A 14,388-nucleotide genomic window follows, 5' to 3' on the forward strand; every position below is an offset into this window, starting at 1 on the left:
GGTGATGACAAGAGGCTGTTCTAAACGCTAATAGAGTTAGAAATAATACTGATCCATTTGACATAATTAAACTATTAAAATTCTACTCGTACAATTCCAACCTTTCTCACAGGTCTTTAATAGTTAATGCAAAACTTTGACCCGACTTCCTTCAGTATAAATCATTTTCACCAACTTGTGTCACAATTCATTCGAGTGCTGTCGTCATGCATGGGTATAGGCAGGTGGTGGTTCCGTGCTGTCATACATTCAGAAATATTGTTCAAGACTAGCTAATAAAGTTAATAAATTGTTGATAATGAAATTGGATGCGTAGGATCCGAAAGAACGCACATACATCAAACACACACACACACGCACACGAACTGTGGTAGCAAACAAGACGAAGAATGATGCTCTCATCTGGAACATAAATTCACATGTTAGCTTTGTCGACCGAGGTTTCAAGTGCCTTTGTTTACTCGACGAACCGACAGAATAAATATGCGTATGTACATAATACGATGTGCTTCAATGATTGCTCGATACAACAATCTTAATTATTATTGAGATTCGGTTTCTGACAAAGAAATATTGAAGCAAATATTTGGTTCTCCAATTGCGGATTTTTCGATTGTTATGGGAAGTTGGTTTTAGGCTAATAACGAATCAAATTTTAAGTTGGAATGCATCTTAAATCAGGCAGGACTATCATATGATATGTCGAACACATCTTTCGTTTAAAATTTAAATAGATCCATCAAATCTTAAATTTCAAATTAGTAAAATACCACGACTCTGCGATATTTTCATGATGAAATATTTCCATTTAGAAGTAACAGTACAGTTCAAATTCTGTGGACGGTAGTTGTTCGATTTGAAATCAACCGAATCTCCAATCGTAGCTCGATCGAAGACAGCCGGTTACCGAGAGAGAAGTATGGAGTCAATTCGTTCTAAATTGAAATGAAGTGAAACTTATTGTTTTGTAGCTACTCACATCCTAACAATTCCAACGCAAATTTTGAACTTGTCTTGTTCTGATCGTATACCGCATACTTTGCTCAAAAACTTCAATTATTTCAACTAAAATATCTAAGACAACCAAAACGTCTGAACCGAAAAGAATTCAGACTGGACCATTCGAAGAATCCTAGATCTATTCAGTCTATATAAATCATATTTCTCCCGGGTAGATTCTAAGACGAACACTTGAGCATTCAAACAGCTTTTTTAGTAACAACATATGTTTGCTAGATCAATACAATACAAATTATTCTATTTAACAATTTTATTGCTGACAAATTGCTATATTCGCCTCCATCCAGACAGACGGCTTAGGATCTACTTTAGAAAACTACAAGATTTACAAAAAAAGCCATATGAAATAGCGAAAACTACAATAATTCTTATGTGAGACACTATCAATGCTACTAGTTAATCGAACCGTGTGAAACGCTTATGATTTGAACTCACCATAACCTGTAGACCATGAAGAATGAGAAATAACATGGAGGAAGAGAAATATATTTTTTCTGGAAATACAATTCTAGAAAGCTCTGGAAAATAGATAAGAACACATTCTTTCTAAAAATTAAAAATAATTCAAAACACTTTGTTGAATCAGGTAATAGTTAAGTAAAAATACTGTTTTAATCCACCTAGTGGTGTAATGATGCCTTTCTCATATTACTCATATAATCATAAATTCTAAGTAAAACTGTCTCTTCGTAATTCCGATACTGAAATTCGTATCTGGATGAAGTTCTAAAGATTTGTATGCGATCATGAGGTCTGAGCTTATGAAAATCGGTTACGCTTTATCTGAGGATAGTGAGTGAGTAACGACTGTCCCAGAAAGTATGAACGAACTTTGATTTCGCTGTAAATAATTCACAAGTGTTAGATATTCAAATTAAAAATTATTCGATGTACTGATAATATTAGACTACAACAACAGAATATTATTTTCAACATTTGCTACTTAGCCATTGTAGACTAGCTGGCGCGCCTTCTTGCAACCGTTCCTCATTAAATTCCGTACAGACTTCTTGGCGACAAGTTTTGACACTTTTTTCCAATCTTTTTCGAACTGTTGAATGGTTTCGGCTACCGAGACATGTTTCCTAAGATGTGCCTTCGTTAATGCCCAAACTTCCTCAATGGGTCGAAGTTGTGGGCAATTTGGTGGATTCATGTCTTTTGGGACGAAAGTGACATTTTTGGTAGTATACCATTCTACCGTTGATTTCGATTAGTGGCAAGAAGCAAGATCTTGCCAGAAGACAACAGGATCCTTGTGGCTCCGAATCATGGGTAGAAGTCGGTTTTTATAAACATTCCTTGATGTATATTTCGCTGTTCATTGAAGCAGTGGTGATAAAGGGTTTCGAAATATTACCGCAACTACAAATTGCTTGCCAGACCATAGCTTCCTTACCAAAATTTTCGACTTCAATCGATGTCTCGGACTGGTTTAACACTTGCCCTTCTCCCACCGTATAATATTGTGGTCCCGGCAAGGATTTGTAATCGAGTTTCACGTAGGTTTCGTCGTCCATGATTATGCAGTTCAAATTTCCAGCAAGAATCGTATTGTACAGCTTTCGAACCCTCGGCCTGATCGATGCTTCTTGTTTCGGACTACGTTTTGGTTGTTTCGGCTTCTTATAGGTTCGAAGATTCAAACGATCTTTAGCACGAAGAACATTTGACTTCAAAGTGCCCACTTTTTTGGCCACATCCCGAACTGAAACCTCCTTCTTTTGCTCGAACGCCTTCAGTATATGTTTATCCAACTGAGGGTTAGCAGGACCTTTTTTCGGCCCGTTTTCGGTTTATCCTCAAAGGTGTTATCCTCACCAAACTTCCTGATTGCGTTTCGCACGGCTTTTTCACTTACTTCTTTCATATTTGCTATCTTTCTCAGTGACTGTCCGCGTTCTGTGCACCATTTGTACACAATTTTTCGACGTTGTTCTGCTGAAAGTCCACGCATTTCGAAACAAACTAATGAAAACAAATAAACAACTGCACAAGTGGTTAGAGAAGAGTGTAAACAACAGGACGCAGCCATAAAAATTGACAGATTCTGAATAATTGCGAAATGAGAGCGGTTTTTGGTTGCGTCCATACTTTCTGGGACAGTCTTTAATCAGAAATTTATGTTTTTTTTATACTAGGTACCTTCTAATTCTGGAAATTCTAGGATTTTCTGTGACATCTTAAGATCTTCTATTTAATTCTAAAGCTGAGAAAATCGGTTTAGCCATCTCCGAGAAAAAGTAAGTGCACCAAAATGTTACATACACACAGACATTTTCTATGCTCAACGAAATGATTTAATTTCTATATGAGACTTGGTGCAAAGATCAATTTATTGAATGTTTTTTTTCTTTCGGCCGCATTTATCGTAAAATAGCTAAGTTTGTTCTAAACCGACGCACCGTATTTTACCAAAATCACACACCAGTAGAAGACATTCGTAGCCGCACCGTTATTCTGGTTCATTCAACGCAATTAGAAACTCCTGAAAAAAAAACAGAAGACAAACAAAGAACACTGTGTGCAACGTTCGAAGACCCGTCGTGTTTTCTTCTTCCGTATCAGCACGTACCGGTTTTGTATCGTCATTTTAAATGACGGTCTCAAAGTTTTGACACTCGTTGTCCTGTAATTGTGGAACCGGAAGTCGGATCCGGATGAAATTTTACAGTTACAGTCTTGTAGACAATGTGAGCTCTGATTTAAATCAAGACCAGTGGAAATCAGTTTAAGCATTGCTGACAAATCGAAGTGAGTTCTCGATTGGAATTTTTCTTCCCTACTTTCGGTGCTTCCGGAACAGGAAACGGGAGATCAGTAGTGCCGAATTAAGTTTATTTACCTACAAGCAAACAAGTTCTGCAAGTTAGAAGAATTTATCAGTCAGTGTTATGGGTTTTGTACCCGTTCTTGGACCATTATTTGTAAACATGTTAATAAAGTTGAAAAAAATTCAGAATCTCGCACGTTTGTTCCAGAATCAGAAGTCGGATCCGGATAAAATGTTTTAGAAATTTTTGAAACACCATAAGAACTTTCGTTTGAATCTTAGTTCAGGAAAACCGGTTAAGCCATGTCCGACAAAATGAAGTACACTGGGGTCTTTTTTTATGCGGTTTCTTGTTACGCGGCTTTTTATACGCGGTTTTTTAACGCGGATTTCCCAAGTTACGCGGTTTACTTGATTTGTCTTAGTAATACATGAAACTTCGAGATCTGGTGTTTTCCCGAAATGTTTTTTAAGTCAACTCATTGACACTGAAAATTTTCGATTCAAGAAAAAAATCAGATTACACCACATCTGGACGTTTCATGCATTTCTAAGATAGTTGGCATAAAAAAAAATTTTTTTTTTTGCGCGTATTTCCGAAGGTACGGTACGTACCACCCGCGTAATAAGAAACCTCAGTATAAACATATTTTCCTAAATTTTTACACATTAGCCTGTAACCCCGGAACCGAAAGTCGGATCCAAATGAAGTTCAACAGCAAGCTATGGGATAATAATACCTTTCATTTGAATCTTAGTTTGAGAAAATCGGTTCAGCCATCACTTCGGAAAAACTCTGTGATTCTACATCTTATTAAATGCACATAAATGGAGCACCGCAGTTCACGAAAATTTACGTGAGAGAACATTTAATATTGTTTTCTAAATTTCCATGAGAAAAAATTCAATGAAATAAATACAAAAAAGAATACAATAGCGACCATTGCGCGACTTGAACCGAGAATCTTTGGATCGCAAAGTACGTCTGTTAATCGACTGAACCACAGAAGCACACATTCGCTTAGCTGGTAAAAGGTGCAGAAGGTTACAGTCGAAACCAGTAAAATTCAAGTTAATCTAACATTAAGTCATTACAAATGAAATTTTCGGTCAGTTGACAAATTAGGTCTTTATGAATTACATCGTATGAAGGATTAAGGGACCTGTAAAATTCAATTTTTTTTCGGTGTGATAATACTACCAAATCAGGAAAGAAGAATATTCTAAACCCCACTCTCGTTTTTTAATTATTAACAATAATTAGAGGAAAAAATACAGATCCATTGTGAGTTCAACCCCATTACGACTCAGGATGCAAAAAAAAATCAATCAGTTGGTACTTCTTTTTCAAACAGAACTTGACCGTATCACCTTCTCAATCGATTCTAGTTTCCTGTTATCCCTGGTACGATGAATTCTTCCAGATCCAAGGTCAAAAATTCAACAATTGACCTGCAATTGTTGTGCTTTGTCGTTCAGAACTATGGCCCCATCGGTAGATGAAATAGATGGAAACCTAATTTATTTCGCATTTTCAATCCTGGTTGACGCTGATGAACTGGAAACTGCCCGAGAGGAGAACAACCGACGAGAATGTTTGCTCAATTAGCGGGAACTAACCTCTATGTTCGATAATCCCGACTGCTACGCTACTCCATTGCTTCGACGTGCGAGTTGATGATCAGCAGCAATTATCATTACTTGGTTGGGTCGGACCGTGAGGGAGACTCGCGGGCGGGGTAGTAGGATAGGGCAAAATTGCGCACCACATCATATTTACGAACATGGATGGTCATCATCGGCCAACATCACCGTCAATCGGTCAGACCGCAGAATTCGATGTACCCATCTGACGTCAAGCGGCACCGGATTTGTGGGTTTGAGGCAGGGTTCGTCACGGTTGCTGACTTTTACGGGATAGGTAGTGCTTTTTTTTTGTTTTGTTTTGCTGTTTCCATCGGGATACAGGATGAGTAAGTAATTGTCGATGATTTGCAGAAGTGTATGATCGCAAAAAGCGGCAATCGCCGTTCGAGAAAAACAGAATAAAACCGCTCATAGATGATAACCTGCTGACGGTGTTGTCCGTAGAGTTTCTTTTTCAAGATTTCATTATATTTGGAGGTTGAGTTAAAAATAACCGATTTCATTTCTTCTGCTGTGGAGTGATGAGTCGCAAATGAAACGTGAAGATAATTGCATATTATTCTGATAAAAATTTAAAAATTACATGGTCAATAAATTCGTGAGAATATTTTCAAATGGATACTAAATTCCGCTCAGGGAAAACTCTTCTGAGTTCCGTGTAGCGATTTCCGAAACTGATTAGTATCACTAATTATAGGTAGTTTCTAGGTCTACAATTTTGCTTCCGTCGATTTTGTTTTAATTTAAGGTTCTATTGTAAAAAAAAAGATCTAGCTTAATTACGTACTTGTTTTACAAAGTGCTTGTTATTAACTGGTCCCTGTAGCTTAAAAATACTTTAATAGAAAAACTACTCATTATTCGAATCGATTCAAGTGTCAATCCCATTTATTCTTCCATCGCAAAAAGGGCTCCTTAGATAGATCGTGTGGAAGTCCAGTGATGCCCGAAGTGGTTCCTAAAGCCCATCAGTGGGCACTAGCTCAATTTCAGTGGGTAGTAAGCGTAAAATTTTCAATAGGTGGGCCTCGTATCTTAAAAATTTTAAGTCAAAACTGTAGGTATGATGCTTGTTGAAATCGAACTGTACTCTACTTTCAATGAAGTCAGCTTGCAATTGCAATCTGATCTATTTATTAGAACAAAATTTTTGAGATCTACAAGCAAACTTTTGAAGTTTAAACGCAATACGAGACGCCGGAAGATTACACATTAAACGTATTTCGCCAAACGACAGGCTGTCGATAGAGATCTGACTACGTTTATTTAGAATTTCATTCGAAGGACTTTACTTCGAGATTTGACGATATTTTAAGTTTGATTCAGCCGATAACCCAGGTACACCCAAACCTCCATTTACGTAATAATCGGGACTTCGTAAATCGAATTATGATGTAAAAAAGGCGGGTGGGTAATGTCAGAGACATAACTGGATGTCGTGAATACGAAAACAACTGACATGTTTTTTTAACACTTCCGAATATCAATTAGTTGATCAATTGTATGAATTATGCAAGCATTCCCCTTTTCCACATTTTTCGCAAAAACATAAAAGGCTTCACTTGATCTCGATTACTGTGAATATCACACAGCGAAAAGTGCAAAAATCAAATCAATTCAGCAAACCCTTCGATTTGAACTTTCAGAGCCATTAGAACGGCTGATTTTGTGTAATACTCTCCAGCGTTGCTTTTTCACCAATGCAAATGACTGGCAGCTGTGACGTAATCGCTATTGTCGGAAGCGAAACTAGCTGTGCAAACGACACAAAATACATCTGCTCGCAGTGGCGATAGAATTCAAACTTCAAATCTAAATTATAGCCGGATTTAGTAAAAAAATACAAAAATACCAGTCAAATTAGATTATCAAGGCTGTTGAAACTATTGAACAAGTGCCCTAAATAAAGTGAAATTCTACATATAAAGAAATTAAAACAGAATTCTGAACCACTTCAAACATCGTTTCCGACATCTACTCATCAGACCCGTCATTGTAGGGGTTTTGGTGAATATTATAAGGGTTTTCAAAAAATATCAATAAACCGGAAGTCGCCATCTTGGAATTCAGAACCACCTCAAATATCGTTTTCCAACATGTACTCATCAAACTCGTTCCGAAAATACCCATATTGTAAGGGTTTTCAAGGAATATCAATGAACCGGAAGTCGCCATCTTGGAATTCAGAAACACCTCAAACATCGTTTTCCAACACGTACTCATCAAACGCGTTCCGAAAATACCCATATTGTAGTAATTTCTATGGAAAGTAAATGAGGCAAAAATGATTTACCTTGTATGCAAAAACCTTTTTTTTACGAAGTATACTCTAAAAAAATTTTAATTTTACAGGTGACTTAATCCCTCATACGATGTAATTCATAAAGACCTAATTTGTCAAATGACGGAAAATTTTATTTGTAATGACTTAATGTGAGATGAGCTTGAATTTTACTGGTTTCGACTGTAACTTGCTTTCTTCTAGTAGGTGCGACTGTATGAATTTAAATGCACCTTTTACCGGCCAGGCAGATGCATGCTTCTGTGGCTCAGTCGATTATCAGACGAACTTGCGATTCAATGATTCTCGGTTCAAGTCGCGGTGGTTGCATCAGTATTCTTTTTTTCAATTCCATCTATTTCATGTCATGGAGTCTTAGACACAATATTAAATGTTCTTCGACGTAAATTTGCGTGAACTGAGACGCTCCATTTATGTGCATCTAATAAGATGTAAAATCACAGGGTTTTTTTTAAGTGTGTATCGTTACTAAGAATTCTTTCAGATCGATGCTCAAACCGACTCGTAAGACCTGGGTCCCATGCGCTAAACCGCCAACCCGGAACTCTGCGCCTACTACTTGTTTGTTACTTTCAGAATAAATAATATTAGCGAATTGTTCCTCTAAATTGCAAACGATTCGGATGTATAACCGTCAATTCATTACAATAATCTTACGTGCAGTAAACCAATACAGTAAGAAAAATATGTTATGTGGATAAATCAATCAAAATTTGCACTTCGTTGCAAAACAAAAAAGTGTTCTGTAAATAGCAGAAACTTTACGTCTGCTTAGCGGTTCAAATTGAACTGCCGAGTTTAGCACTAAGCAGTTCAATTTGAACTGCTCTGCACTGATGAGTCAAAGACGAAACGTAAAAATAATGAAAACGGTTATGTGCCCTAGCACAAAATTTGGCTAACCCCTAAATGATGTAAAAATAAATTTAGTGTTTGTATCGATGTAAGCTTCAGCTAAATTAACTGTGAAGTTAATGTATAACTTTACTTTACATGCTTTGAATTGTGAATGTAAGTAATTCGTGATGTTCCTTTTGTTTGCATCTAATAAGATGTAAATTTGTCTAAGTGTGTGCACATCAAGAAAAAACCATGTAAATTTACGTCTTGATAGAAGCATTTAAAAAAAACCTCTCAATCGACCTAAATTTACAACCCAAGGGATAAAGAAATATGTCATCTCGATAAATTCTTATCTAACTTATGTGGCTATGACATCAAAGCAGTTAGAAGGCAAATTCAAAAGTTAATTGATGAAATATTAAATCATCGCTCTAAAAAATTCGGCATGTTTTGATTTGCGTCAAGTGTAATTTTTAATTTTTTTCAGAGTGTACATCAAATCATCGTTCGTACTTATCGAACGTTGGATGACCCTCAAAAACTGGACAAATTGACATCGCATTATCGAATCAGATAATCTTTACGGGTGATAAACATTAGTGACACTTGCGTCAAGTGATGTGAATCACTGTGGCTTTAAACCAATTAACAACTTAAAACGAAAATAAAAATGACAAATTTGATGCTCAGCAAGCGTTGCAAACGCAATGAGTTCAAGCCAGTTCATCTTCTTTCTGCTCCATGGGAACTGGGTAAACGAGTTTGGGAATGCCGCTACCGTTGTTTTCCGAATGAGCTGCTTGGACTGGACTGTGCTTGCTTTCTTTTCAAACACACAGTTGCCCTCTAAGAAGCGACTGACTGTTGTCAAGGGAGGGACATCAACAAAGGAACCTGTTTTGCGCTGTCTGACCGGTGTGATCAGCTGTCCTGTTTGCCCGGAATCTCGTTATCAGGCTTTATGCTTGCAACATTGGCTAACGTGAAAGCATGAATGCCAAATTTTATGCCACTGCCGGTCGTAAAATTGAAGTTTTATCTCGACTTTTCCGGGTGGAATCGAGTTTCGGGTGATATAAGCATTTTGAGTTAGGATGTTATAATTGGCCAAGTTGATATGTTGAATTGAGTTCTCTGGAGCTTTCCATTTTTCCCAAGACATACGAAAAAAATCATGAACAAGCTGTACTTTCAAGTATAAGACTAGCACTCTTCGTTTGTTTTCAACATATCATTGTAATCCTTTTGACACAAGCATAAATATTTTAGTTTAAATATTTGAATGTCGAGATCCGCTAATGATAAATCATCTTTCGTACAAGTTTTATCTGATGACATGGTGAAAATACTTGAAAATAATTACGACAGATTTTCAATACCGTCTAAAATAGTGATGTCAGCAACATTAGACACAATTGTACATAAAATGTATTTTGTATATTTTTTTACAAATCAACAGTAAATTTGTTTCCAATCAATTTTATACGGAACGTTAACATGAAAGTAACTTATTACCAGGGCCAGATAAGAATCACGGTTCGGTACGAAAGTCTGTGATCAGTGTTTGGTTTTGATTGTACACGGTACAGCGATTGGGGAAAATCATAGCCACTTCACTAGAAGTATTCGAAATTTATTCATCAATACCGTATTGGCGGTGTAATAATATGCCTAAAAACAGCAAATAACATCAACATATATGCTGTGATTAAAAATAATTATAATGAAAAGAAAAACATGTTCAATCACAAAGCATGTTATGCAGCTGATTAATTCAACCTATTTAGCTTCAATATCATTCACAAAAGTAACAGGAGTGCAGGACGCCAATTGAAACGCGTCATTCAAAAGCTCCGTCTACTGTGTGTTTGAAATAGGCCAAAACCTGCGCTCCTGTTACTTGTTTAAGTTAAATTCATTTCAACAACGTTTAAATGTAATCAAAATAGTACATGAATCATCAGCATCAACTAGCTGGAAGTAAAACAATTTTTTTTGTCGCTTTAATCGCTATTTGTTGTGAAATATTTCATTACGTATTGCGTTGTGAAAGCTGCCAAATTAACAATATCAATGTGATTACGGTACAAACTTAAAAGAAAGATCCTAGCTCTGTTTTATTTCCACACTTGAAAAAAAAAATTAAATTCACGTGATAATAAGTATTTGTCGCCAAATGTCTTCAAAAATTCATGACTCATGGAGATCTGGTGTTATATCGATGAAAATTTGTTAGAAAAAAAAGTTTAGGACTTAAGAAGTTTTCAGATTTCCGAAATCGAAAATGATTTTTTTTGTGTTAAAGGTCTTAGAAATACTTGAAACTTCGAAATCTGTAAATTTTCGAAAATATTATATAGTGTCAGAGAACAGACTTAAAAAAATTAGAGATAACATACGATTGCGACGCCTCGTGCATTTCTAAGGCAATACACGCAAATCGTATAACTTTGCATTAAAAAAATGGCGTAACTTCGGAAATCAGCGTGTAATAAATCGCGTAACTTCGGAAATCCGTATAAAAATCGTGTGAAAAAGTCCTCTGTGTATCTTGGATCAATGATCAAATTGAGTTTTGTTCCCTGATTTTCAAGCCATTTTCATGGTTTCTTCTTCATAAGAATTTGGCTCTTCAGTGTGCTTGCTGTCATTTAAAGCACTTTCATAGAACAAGAATTCTGTGCGGTTCGATAACGCCCTAGAGAAGGTTGCTGTGCACATCAGCAAGTTGACCATTTGTTATGTGCGCCGTTCCCCTCCAACAAGAGATTTTCTCCATCGGAATGCTACTGTTTCTACGCGTTCGTTTAAACTACAGAGCGACTTCGATCTGCTGGAATGCTGAATGATCGTAGTGCCTAAATATTGCCTAAATATTGAAAACAAATTCTAACAGTAGCTGTGTAGTCCTTCGCCAACAGTTCGAACAACCGCATTAAGCTGTCTCTGTTTCGTTTTTCATATTTTGCTAATTTTACCCTGTAGCTCCGGAAACGGAAGTTGGATCCGGATGAAATTTAATAGCAGACTATGCGACTAGAACTTACGTTTGAATCTAACAGTCTGAAAATCAGCACACTTTTGTTGTTTATGCATGCACACATAGACATTTTGTGCTCTCGATAAGTGATTCTAATGGTATTGTGACAACCCAAGTCAAAGAGGCGGAAGAAAAAAAAATGAAGAATAAAGAGCAGTTTGATTTGAGATGGCCTGATAGACGGATGATAGTCTAATTGAATTAAGTTGATGGTTACATTCAATAAATCGAACGAACATATGTGATGAAGAATAAACTATTTAACCCCTAAATACATACTGTGGCTTTTTGGCAACATACCACTTTTCGCGAAACAAAACTTTAATGAATAGACTATTCTAACAATAATTTATTTCTTTATACTGTCATCACTTTGCTCGATATGTAGAGTACAAATAGTTTTTACAAGGAACAGATTCTTTATTGATATTTTGTATATTTGAATGAATTTTGTTTCAAGTTTCAATTTTTATCATATAGTGGAACCAGATATTTAGAATTTCTATTGAAGTAATTATGCACTAGAACAAAGCTTACAGTGTGAGCATGTTCTACGGAAGCGGATTATTTCGCCGAAAGTCGTTTCATCGAAAGGGTCATTTTTGCCGAAATGATTTTCGGCGAAATGGCATTCGGCGAAGTGGCCCATTCGGCGAAATGACCCTTTCGGTGAAATAACTTTCGGCGAAATGACCCTGATCCATATTCTTCAACCAAATTATGTTATTTTGCAGCATAGGAAAATGAAGTAAAAAAGCAAACATTATAGTCTTTTGACCATAGTTTGCTCTGAAAATAATTTTTCATAGAAAAATAATAAATCAAGCATTTAGGATTAAAAGGACAATGAGAATAAGTGATATGTTTGTATTCAATGAAAAGAAAAGGGAAGTATAGTTGGTAAAAAGCAGTGAAAATAGAAGGGCTCACTACAGTATGGAAGGATCAGGGTAATTTCGCCGAAATCCATTTCACCGAAAGTCGTTCCGCCGAAAGGGTTATTTTGCCAAATGCCATTTCGCCGAATGGATCACATCGCCGAACCCTGAAATCTTCTTTAAATCGTAAATGGAATTGATTTAAAATAAAGATAAATGAAAGATGATAGCGTTAACGCCCGTTTTGTTGACCTACAATTGTACTTCTTGAATAAAGATTGATTCTTGTACTCTTGAATAAAGATTGATTCTTGAACCTCAGAACAGAGTTCCCAAGCAAACTAATCATCAAAGCAACCTTAACCGTTTTAAATGTGTTTGTGGTTCATATTTAACTCATCAGTGCATAGCAGTTTAAAATGAACTGCCGAGTTTTTGCAGTAAGCAGTTCAATTTGAACTGCTATGCACTGATGAGTCAAAGACGAAACGCAAACATATTAAAAGAAAACTGTTTATCGGTTTGGGTTTAAAATTAGTAACATTTTCTCTATTTCATTTTTAATTGATTTACATTTGCATTAACCAAAACCACATTCGAATAAATTTACGCTTCCTTTGCGTACGGAGTTTCTCGAGGAATAATCACCAGCAACAGTAAGCGACGAACCTACCTACCTTTAATAGTTTTGAACGCCTTCGGTGATTACAGTTCTCACAGCAGCTACTTTCTTCAATAGTAAACAGCACTAATTTACACCGCTGCAAAAAAAAAAGTAAAAACCAAAAACACGTAAACCCTTTAATCACTAGGTACTGGAGAGCACTCGTTCACTTTCAACTGCTTAATAATAAAAAAAGGAATAACGAGGCTGTTCGAAACTGTCCAAAAATCACTGAATAAAACCAATTCCGTCGATTAAACAATCGATCGAACGAAAACCACGTTATTTCTTCACTTGATGTCGGCGGTTCGGGCGATTGAAGCAACCGCAGCACGATTAGATTGCTAAAATATTGACTTGACTAATTCGCGATTGCATCTCGTTTCCAACCGTACCGAACTCTGTTTCATCGTCGCATGTGGAAAAGTATTTTTAGCACGCTAATCATAAAACTGATTTACTCGGCAAACCACGCGGTCCGCGGTCCGGTAGGGCAAAACACTTCTCGAAAGGACCTTGTAATTCACGTGTTCGTGCGTACGCAACTACGCACAAACTGGTGGAAATCGCCTTGTGCTTCCTGCTGACCTGCACCGACTGGGAAATTTACTGCCTGCCGTTGCACTATTACTCAGCACTCACACTGCCCTTAGCGAATAATTTTTTTTTTCATGTGCTTTACAAGACGATCGAGTTTTCTCAGATGCGGAAATATACGAACGATTTGTACTGGAAAGTTACAAGCGCAGCACGCGAACAGAACAACTGGTGTATTACACCAAACCGTTTCGATTGGTTAATAGAAAATTTCAGGATCACTCACGTAGAACGATTAGTCGAAGAAATAGGTATTCTGTTTCACTATTGGGTTGCCCCGAGCGGACGAGGATCGTCGATGAACTCCAACTCCAACTTCAACGTCACAAATAAACAACAATTAGACTGATCGTCCAAGAGAATCGATCCGATGATCCGATCGCGCCAGAACCTCACAAAAGACTGCCAATCCGTGCTGTAGCACGATTGCGAAAAGCTCAAACTGCAACCACGACGCTCGGCCGGTTCGCGGTTCATTCGCAACATACTGCACAGCGCACAGGGTGGGGATTGGCGACTCTGGCGGCACCAACAATAACAGCAGCACCAGAAGCGATTTCCCCTCCAAACTGAGCCGGGGAGTGAACTGTTCTTTGTGCTTCCTCTTCAAGTCGATCGGGCGAT

The 14,388-nt window shown here is 37.0% G+C and overlaps 1 protein-coding gene across 3 annotated transcripts in view; it reads right to left on the minus strand.

Annotated features, from left to right (window-relative positions):
• The window catches only part of LOC131428158 (ABC transporter G family member 20), a 93,798-nt gene extending 79,622 nt beyond the window's left edge, over window positions 1–14,176 (minus strand). For 2 of the 3 annotated variants that reach the window (XM_058591864.1, XM_058591861.1), the window contains exons 1-2: window positions 13,991–14,176; window positions 13,181–13,264 (exon numbers count right to left, since the gene is read on the minus strand). The gene's annotated coding sequence lies outside the window, so the exon portion shown is untranslated. Of the gene's footprint in view, window positions 1–13,180; window positions 13,265–13,628; window positions 13,962–13,990 lie in introns of those variants that run through there. The other variant, XM_058591863.1, reaches the window with a different exon arrangement.
• Between the last annotated feature and the right edge of the window lie 212 nt (window positions 14,177–14,388).

The sequence above is a fragment of the Malaya genurostris genome, chromosome 2 (assembly GCF_030247185.1).
Source record: "Malaya genurostris strain Urasoe2022 chromosome 2, Malgen_1.1, whole genome shotgun sequence".
In the NCBI taxonomy this organism is placed as follows: Eukaryota; Metazoa; Arthropoda; class Insecta; order Diptera; family Culicidae; genus Malaya; species Malaya genurostris.